The sequence below is a fragment of the Suncus etruscus genome, chromosome 5, assembly GCF_024139225.1.
Source record: "Suncus etruscus isolate mSunEtr1 chromosome 5, mSunEtr1.pri.cur, whole genome shotgun sequence".
Lineage (NCBI taxonomy): Eukaryota > Metazoa > Chordata > Mammalia > Eulipotyphla > Soricidae > Suncus > Suncus etruscus.
The window spans coordinates 153,313,596-153,323,225 of NC_064852.1; positions in this window are offsets into that span (position 1 = coordinate 153,313,596).

Consider the following 9,630-nt stretch of genomic DNA (forward strand, 5'->3'; position numbering starts at 1 on the left):
CTCTATTTTCTTTTTTAGTTTTTCTTTCTATTTTTATTCACTTTGATTTCCCTTATCTTGAAACAAATGTGTTATGATCAGTTATGTCAACTATGTGATGCATTTTCTTTAAAAAATTTTGGAAAGAAAGGGTACAACTCAAAAGAAAAAAAAACAGAATAATCTATGTTTAGTAGAACATGTGTTTTCTCTTGACGAGAAGGGCAATGGTAGGCAGGCTTGAAGAGGGAACATCCGGTGGTAAATATTTAAAAGGATAAACTCCACTGGAAGAGCAGTTGTCTTGGGAGGAGAAACTGGAGAACTGGAAGTGATGTGACCAGTTGATAGAACAGCAGCCCAGCAGAGATAAACATCAGAAGGATAGAAATGTGAAAGATTAAAAAATGTAAAATATTTCAAAAATCAAACCAGTTGTTTTAGCGAAGGATTTGACCTGCTGCACGATTGTGTGTGTGTGACATGTGTGCGATGGTGGTGGTGCTACGTGGGTGGGTGGGTGTCTGTTTGTGTGGTGATGGTGGGATGTGTGTACATGTGGTGTGTGGAGTTTGTGGGGTACAGTGTGATTTGTGGGGTGTGAATGTCTTTGTGTGGTTTATGCATGTGTTGTGTGTGCATGTGTGTGCTGTGTGTATGTGTGTTGTGTGTTGCACGATGTGGTGAGTTTTGTGTGTCGTGTTGCACATGTATTGTATATTATGCGTTCTATATTATAAATTTGTGGTGTGACGTGGCAAGGTATGTGTGCTATGTGATATGTGTGTTGTGTTGTGTGTCATGTATGTCTTGTGTGTGTTGTTGTATATTTGAGTGTATGCTATGGTAAGATATGTATGTTGTATGATATGCTGTGTGATGTGTTGTATATAAGTGTGTTGTGTTACTGTGTTGTGCATCTGTGTGTGCTGTGGTATTTGTGTGTTTTGTGTGGTGTGTTATATGGTAAGGTGTGCGTGCGTGCGTGTGTGTGTGTGTGTGTGTGTGTGTGTGTGTGTGTGTGCAGTAGTCAGGCCATCGCCTCTGTCCACTGTGGACTTTTCCTGTTTCTGCCCTCACTACTGCTGACAGAGACACTAGGAATAGGGGGCCGGCTTTGGGACCAGCCTATGTGGGTTTGGCCTTGAATACGCCAGTTGCACCTCAGGTCGGAGGTGAGAGAGACCAACGAGCTGCAGCTAGGGAGCCCCTGGCACTCCACTCAGATTTTCTTTCGCAAGGATCCCCAGAGCTGTGAAGATGTGTTTTCCTGTTTGAGAGGCTCTGGGTCAATATGAACTAAGGCCCTAGCCAGTACCAGGGAAGTGGAAGTTGGGGTGTTAATGAAGTAAGGGGACAAGGCAGGGGCGAGGACTACTCCAGGGTTGTTCTGACCCTTCCCAGTGCACTTTCTGCTCCTCAACCTTGCCTCCTCACACAGCCTGCAATGGAGGCAACACTTGTGAGCGGTACAGGGGGCCAGTGGGCTGCTGCTGGTCCTGTTCCATAGTAGAACTCAGCCCAGCCTCTGAGTAGAAGCAGCCCCTCTTTCCTACTGGGAGCAAAGCAGATGAGCAAAGCAAGGCCGGCCCGGTGAGTGGGACCGGTGTAGGAAGAAGCTGGGTTGGCGAGTCGAGGTGGGATGGATCGGTGCCAGTCTTGGACATCAGGCTGCGGGCTGGTGACCAAATGCTAGGTTGGCATTCCCATTGCCTGTCACCAAGGATGTCCTCGGGCAAAGCTGCCCTTCAGCAGAACAATTTGCCCAGGCACTTGATCTCTCTCTCTCTCTCTCTCTCTCTCTCTCTCTCTCTCTCTCTCTCTCTCTCTCTCTCTCCCCCCTCCCTCTCTCCCTTCCTCCCTCTTTCTCCTCTCTCCTCCCTCCCTCCCTCCCTCTCTCCCTTCCTCCCTCTTTCTCCTCTCTCTCCCTCCCTCCCTCTCTCCCTTCCTCCCTCTTTCTCCTCTCTCCCTCCCTCCCTCCCTTTCTCCCTTCCTCCTTCTTTCTCCTCTCTCCCCTCTCTCTCCTCTCTTTCTCTCCTCTCTCTCTCCTCTCTCTCTCCTTTCTCTCTCTCTCTCTCCCTCCCTCCCTCTCTCCCTTCCTCCCTCTTTCTCCTCTCTCCCTCCCTCCCTCCCTTTCTCCCTTCCTCCTTCTTTCTCCTCTCTCCCCTCTCTCCTCTCTTTCTCTCCTCTCTCTCTCCTCTCTCTCTCCTTTCTCTCTCTCTCTCTCTCTCTCTCTCTCTCTCTCTCTCTCTCTCTCTCTCTCCCCTTTCCTCTCTCCCTCTTCCCTCTCACTCCTGGCAATGCTCAGGTCTTAACACTCCCAGTTGTGTGCTCAGGGATCACTCCTGTCAATGCTCAGGGAACCATAAGCAGAGCTGGGAACTGAACCCAGGTCAGCTGCATGCAAAGTCATCACCTTCCCCCAGTAATATCTCTTCTAACTTGAGACATTTTATTTCTTATTTCGTTCTTTTTTTTTCTGGGTTTTTTTTTGGGGGGGGTCACACCCGGCAGAGCTCAGGGGTTACTCCTGGCAGGCTCCGGAGACCATATGGGATGCCGGGATTCGAACCGATGATCTTCTGTATCAAAGGCAAATGCCCTACCTCTATGCTATCTCTCCGGCCCCTCGTTCTTTTTTTTTTAATGTATACTTACACTTATGTCAGATACTACAACTTTTTAAATGATTTTTAATTATTTTTAATTAATTATTTTAAATTATATTTCTTATTTCACAGCATAAGACTAGTTTCCCTTCCTCCTGCTACCTGGCCTTTGCTCCTGCCAGACTCTGTGGCTCTGTGCTAAGGTGCTCCCACCCACCTTGGTGAACTCTTACTAATCCCTTATACCTCTTCCAAAACCTCTATTCGAGAAAACCTTCCCTGAAAACCCAGGTGAAATCCAAAGTTCTCCTGAGATTCTTATTTGCAAGTTCAGAAAGCTTCTTATTCGGGTCCGTTATCTTTGGTGGTAGGTAAAAAAACAAAAAAACTAAAACTAAAACTAAATCAAACTCAAAATCAAACAAACTAATCCTTTTATTCTTTCTCATTTCTAGGGTACAAATATGAATGCAACTCAAATTTTTTGTTGTTGTTTTTTTTTTTTTTGTTTTAGTCAGGGGCCCAGGTGGGGGTTTCTGAAAACCTTAGTTGTGTTATCTCCCAGGAAGCAGTTTTGAAAGATGGTAGCAAATGGGCATTTGAGGAGTACGTGGGCAAACAAAACCCAAGGGCAGCAGGTGGTGTTATTCCAGAGGAGAAATTGGCATTAATAAGGTCGATAACCCTAGAAGCAGAGGCCACATCTCCTCCGCAGTCCGGGAAATTATTGGAAGGATGCCAGGGTGTTATATGAACACAGAACTCACTCCTGAGAGAGCCCCTGTGTGTGTGTGTGGGGGGGGGGGTGAGCTGTGTTTGCATAAAGGAGCCAACACAGGAGCAAAACCTGGAAGCTGGAACCCTAGCACAGCAGGGAGGGTATTTTCCTTGCATGCAGCAGCCCTGGATTTAATCCCTGGCATTCCATAAGGCCCAAGCCCATCAGGAGTGGTCCCTGTGTGCAGAACTAGGAGTATGCCCTGAGCATCCTTGTGTATGGCTCAAATGTCCAGCATCCCTTTCAAATAACCATCACACCTAGGGCTTGAGTGACAGACTAGGGGTTCGGGAGCATGAAACCAACCTATGGTCTAGCCCAGGCAGTACATGTTCCTTAGAGGCTGGGAGATGCTCATGGCCAGAGCACCAGAGGACATCACTACATCCTAGGACAGTAGCCCATAGCCACCAGCCAGGTTGGCCCAGTGCTACCAGCAGTGCCCTCAGGGACCCTGAACACTACTTTGGTGGTTCCTCACACACACACCCAAAACCCGCCAAGAACCTAAACTCCTCATGTCTTGAGTACCTATTCCTTTGATAGTGGTGGTGGTCTTGAACCTTTGACTTTGTAGAAAACATAGATGGGCACTTGCAGAAAGAGGGATCCTACAATATTTTCCATGGCTCCAAAAGTTAGGTTTCTGTGCCTAGTTAACTTTCTAAAAACTCTAGGTGCACTTCCGGTCCTTGCAGGGATAAGGTCTATGGGGTTGTGTGTTTCACCAGCTAAGCCTATGGAAGAATCCCAGCTCACTTTGGGGATGCTAGAAAAGGTGCATTGGCATTGGCGCAAGTTGGCAATGGGACAGATAGTGTCTATAGCTGACTGGCACCATGCGTCATATACAACAGAAACCCCAAGTTTCTTCACGCCAGCCTTTCTGATCCAATATACAGAGCTGCATCTCGACTCTCAGCCTTTATCAGATGAGGGTTAGTCCCCCATTCAGGGTCATTTCAGCAATTTCCACTTTATTTCTCTGCACACTGGAGGTTTTCCCAGGAAGCAGGAAGATCCAGCCCACTGATGAAGTGAATTGGTATTGACTGGCCATGATTCTAGTGGGGAAAGTTCTGGTTAGACTTGAACGATACCTTTGAGACATTAAGAAAAATATGAACAGGGTCATCATCATCAATATCACCACTGATATTTATAACTTCAAGTGTGTTGATAGTGCCATCTCCAACACACATCCCTTCTCTAAACCAACCTCTGCCCAAATCTTCCTGATAAAATAGGCCTCTCAGATTGAAGAGGGTTTCCTAGAAGGGGTGGAATGAGCTTTAATAGGGGTTTAGCAGAATGTGGGAAATGAAGTCTAGGAGTATTTAGAGCAAGCAGGTGACCATCAGTGACAGCCATTATTTACTGAATGCTCAATGGATATAAATATTTATGACATTTTATATGTTTGGTATGATTGATATTTCTGGTTACTTCACTAAATCACAAAGATCGTGCAGTGAACTCAAACCTTGATTTAGTTTAGAGAGCTATACATTTTTAATGCATATAAACATTCATGAAACCCCAACAGTAAAGATAACAGAATGGTGTCACCCCTCTCCTCTGCACCTTTGTGGCCATTCCCCATCCCCAGGGCCCTGATTGCTGACCAGTTGTTCTCCAGTACCCTATGTCCTCTTTTAGGAAACGGGGTGCGACTGTAATTATGCAGCACATACCCTTTGAGACAGACTTCCTCATCAGCCTGGCACCTTGAGATTCATTCAAATTGTCACACGGTTGAATCATTTGTTCCTTTTCCTTGCTGAGTAATTTCCCACAGTGGTTGGCAGTCATAGTTTATGTGCCTCTTGTTGAAGGATATACGGGTTGTTTCCAGTTTGGGGTTGCTATCCAGAATCGAGCTCCAGTAATATCTGTGTGCAAATACTTTTTGTGTGTGTGAATATAAATTTTGGATGCTCCAGACTGGCTATACTCTTGCATACCCTCCAGCTACAGGAAAAAAAGCTTTCCAGTTGCTCTGCATCCTTATCAGCAATCAATTTGCTATTTCAGTCCTTGTGCAAAGTGGGTAGGGATATCTCACAGTTACTACAATTTGCACCTTCTTTGTATTTTGTTTGTTTGTTTGTTTTGGTTTTTGGGCCACACCCGGTGGTGCTCAGGAGTGACTCCTGGCTGTCTGCTCAGAAACAGCTCCTGGCAGGCACGGGGATCATATGGGACACCGGAATTCGAACCAACCACCTTAGGTCCTGGATCGGCTGTTTGTGAGGCAAATGCTGCTGTGCTATCTCTATGGGCCCAATTTGCACCTTCTTAACCACACTGGACACTGAGCATCTTGTCAGGATCTTATTTGTTATTTGTAGGTTCTCTTTGGTGAAGTATCTATTCCTGCCCATCTATTTTGCCCATAAAAAGTTGATTTGTTTGCTTTTGTACTGTTGAGTTTCTTAAGGATTATTAGATAATCTGAATATAAATAATGGGTTCAATACCTAATTTCCATTATTTTCTTCAAGTCTGTACCTCAGCTTTTAGTTCTTTTAGTATTGTACCTCATAGAAAAAAAGAAAGTTTTCATTTTGGTGAACTATCACTTCTGTTCTTTTTCCTTTCTTGTTTTTCAAAAAGTTTCATAGTTTTAGGTGTTTTTTTTGTTTTTGTTTTTGTTTTTAGTTTTAGGTTTTACTTACGATCTATGCCAACTTTTGTGTAAAGTTTGAGATTAGGTGAAGATATTCTTCATTATTTGTTTGCTATGGGGCCCAGTTATCTCAACATTATTTGCTAGGAAAAAAATTCTCACTTATTCATTAACATGATTTCTGTATTCTGTCAAAAAATCTATTGGCTAATATGTATGGACCAAATTCTGAACTCTCTTCTGTTCCTTTGAAGTGTCTCTGCCAGTATCTCTGACCTCTAGCTAAATATACCTCTATGGTGTGTCTTAAAATTGAGTTGGATGATTCCTCCAACCTTCTTATTTTCAAAAAATCAAAACCATTTTTTTCAATATGCTTTCACTATGATTCCATCACCTAGCTACACATCATCCATGTTTCAAACTTATGGCAATTCTTAGGAACAACAGTTGAAGTCTGCCAAAAAAACAGATGTTATGATGGATTTAGAAGAACAGTATATAGAGTTAGGGGTGGTGGTAATTACTCTAGAAGACAAAGGAGCGAGGGACAGCACTCATGGGGAGCCTTCAGAACCTGAAGCTGGCTTCACACCTGGAAAGGAAAGAAAGGAGGAAAGGAGGCTGTAATTGGGGACCTCTTTGAGAAAAGTCTCAATGAAGTATAGTGTGGAAAATCCAGAAACTTGGCTAAGACAGTGTTGCAAGTGGGGGAAAATTTATTAACCAGTGGCTAAAAGCAGCCTAGGAGCACTGTGGCTTCTCTGTGAAAATTGCAGAGAAATGAAACCAAGAATAAAGTCTGGAGAGATTACAGAGGTTATACTGCTTGCCTGCACGCAACCCTCCCCGGTTTAATTCCTGATGACTGCCAGGAGCAATCCCCAAACATAGAACTGAAAGTAGACCTTGAACACTGCCAGGTTTAGAGCCACCCCCATAACAAAACCACAACAATAACAGCAGATCCACAATGACCCAATCCTAACTCTTGTATTTCCCTAAGTGCAAATGTCATCTTATGGTTAAATTGAATGATACTAGTACAATATACAGACAATAATTCAAACTCTCTCCTGTTCAGAATCAAGTAGCTCATTGAGAGCATTAGAAAATTTATAGCATTCCCTGCTATTATAAGAGCCAGCCATGGGCAGAATTCAATATCAGGGCTCTGAATAACTTTTCTTTCTTTACTTTTAGTGCTTAGGGGCTACTCTTGGTGTAGTGTTCAGGGGACCATGTAGTGCTGAGGATTGAACACAGAGCTCATGGTGCAAAGCCTGCATGCCAGCCCTTTGAACCATCTCCCTGGGCCACCTATAATGACCTTTTGTACCATTTCCCTGGATACAGTTTAGGAACTAGATTTGAAATCTATTTCTTGCCCTGGCCCCTTGCTTGTTGATGTTTTCTCTTAATGCTCTGGCCCCTTCCTCTTCTTCCTTTCCTCCCCCATCTGTATAAATTTCTTCCAAGATCAAAGCCACCATCCACTCATGTCAGCCTGTCTGCTTAACAGAGGCCAGCTGTGTCTGCTTTATTAAAACAGCACATTCAGAATCTCTGGAGCTGAGATTCTCCATCTATGATCCTAATAAAGTGCTAATGACCACAGGTCATTCGTGCTGATCATTGACAGGCAGGGCTTCTCATGTTCAGGATAAATGTCAGTGTCCCCACCACTTGATACAGCTTCTTCATGAGTAGAGAATATTTTCCATGGGTTAGAAGCCTGTATATGAACCCAAAGCTGGAAAAGGAAGGGTTTTTTTAAATATTAAAAATCTACATTTTTCCCATTGTGAATTTTTTCTATTTTATTTTATTATTTTATTTTTGTAAACCATACCCAGCCGTGCTCAGGGATTATTCCTGGCTCTACACTCAGGAATTACTCAGGGGACTGTACGGGATGCCAGGGATCAAACCTAGGTTTACCGTGTGCATGGCAAATGTCTTATCTGCTGTGCTATTGCTCCCACAATATTTCTATTCTTTCCCTTTGGGGAAGGGAGTCTTTGGGCTACACCTCTATATTTATTGACTATTCCTGGCTCTGTGATCATGAATATCTGGTGGGGCTGGGAAGAGAGCCTGCATTGGCAGCATGCAGGGCAAACACCAGCCCTATACTATCTTTTCAGTCCCTCTACTCTTTATGAAAAGAAAGAGTCAGGGATTTAGAAAGCTCTTCTCTTTAACAACAGCCACAGCAATATCCGCGTCCTTCCTTTAACCCTGGAATGCATGTGTGAGGCAGCGAGGGTCGGGGACATCACCCCAAGTTTACAGATGGGGGAAGCATGGCCGGAAAGCACAAAATGCCACCCAAGGCAGAGCTGTGATGCAAAGCTAAATTGAAACGCTCATAAACGGGTGCTTTCTTCTCTGTGCTCACAATCTCATGGGTTGCATCCTAACATGTAAACACAGAAGTTGCGCAGTCTTTAAAGTCATCCCCCAAGGAGAGAGCTTCAGAGTGTTGTTGGACATGGAACATGCGAGTAGGCTTGTCTGTGTTTATTGAGGAGCCGAACCACTCATGCTAAGGAGAGACATGAGACAGTAAGAAGGTTCAGAGGATGAGTGAAGATCTGATCCACATCCTTGCAAAGCAACGATTGGCCACATGGGGGCTTCTGGGGACCCTAGAGTTCTGTCTGCCCCAAACTGTTTCCTCCTGCAACCTTACACCCCAATTTCCCTCCAACTTACCCCTTTTGAGTTCTACCAGGCAGATTCTGCTCAGAGTCCACCGAGACTCATGTGGACAAAATGCACTTTCCGAAGCATGAGCCCAAACACCCGCTCACGTGGCCATGGCTGGAAATAAGCGAGGGCCCACCTTTTGGTGATGTCATTTGTGCAAGGCCACTTGCCCAGAAGCAGAAGGGTGTGGCACATTTCCACCTTTTGCTGCCATGGCTACTGCTCATGCATACCTGGCCTTTGCATCCTTCCTCCTGCAGAGAGTACAGGATTCTAGGAACAGGTAAGTTCCTAGAAGGATGAGCCCTCATGAGCCATTGTGCTCAGCCTTCATTCGAAGGAACAAGGTGCATTTGTTCAACCCGCCGGGCTGGTTGTTTGGATGTTCAGGTGGGGAGGAGAAGGGTAACAAAGAGGACATCCTTTATGACTTTTTGTCTAGTTGTTTATTTGTTTTTGTTTGTTTGGGGGCCACACCCAGCGATGCTCAGGGCTTACTCTTGGCTCTGTGCTCAGGAATTAGTCGTGGCTCAGGGGACGACGTGGGATGTTGGAGACCGAACCCAGATAAACGGAGTGCAAGGAAAATGCCCTACCACTGTGCTATAGCTTCATCCCCTCCTTTATGATTTCTAAACATCTATTATCTGTGAGTCACTTTGTACATCTTTTACTTTATTTTTATTATTAGAGTTTGAGTCTAATAGTTGCATTAATGACAAGGTGCATGGTAGTACTGTGCAAATTTTCTGCACTCAACTCCCAACCTTCTGTCAACTCTAGTCAGATCAATTTTCCATCCCATTCCCAAGGTTTGGTGTTAAGTGTTCTAATCCAGGGTCAAAGATTTACCATTCATCTCTACTATCTTTTCCCTCGTTTTGTCTTAGTTCAGTTCACAGATGAATGAGATTATCTAGTAT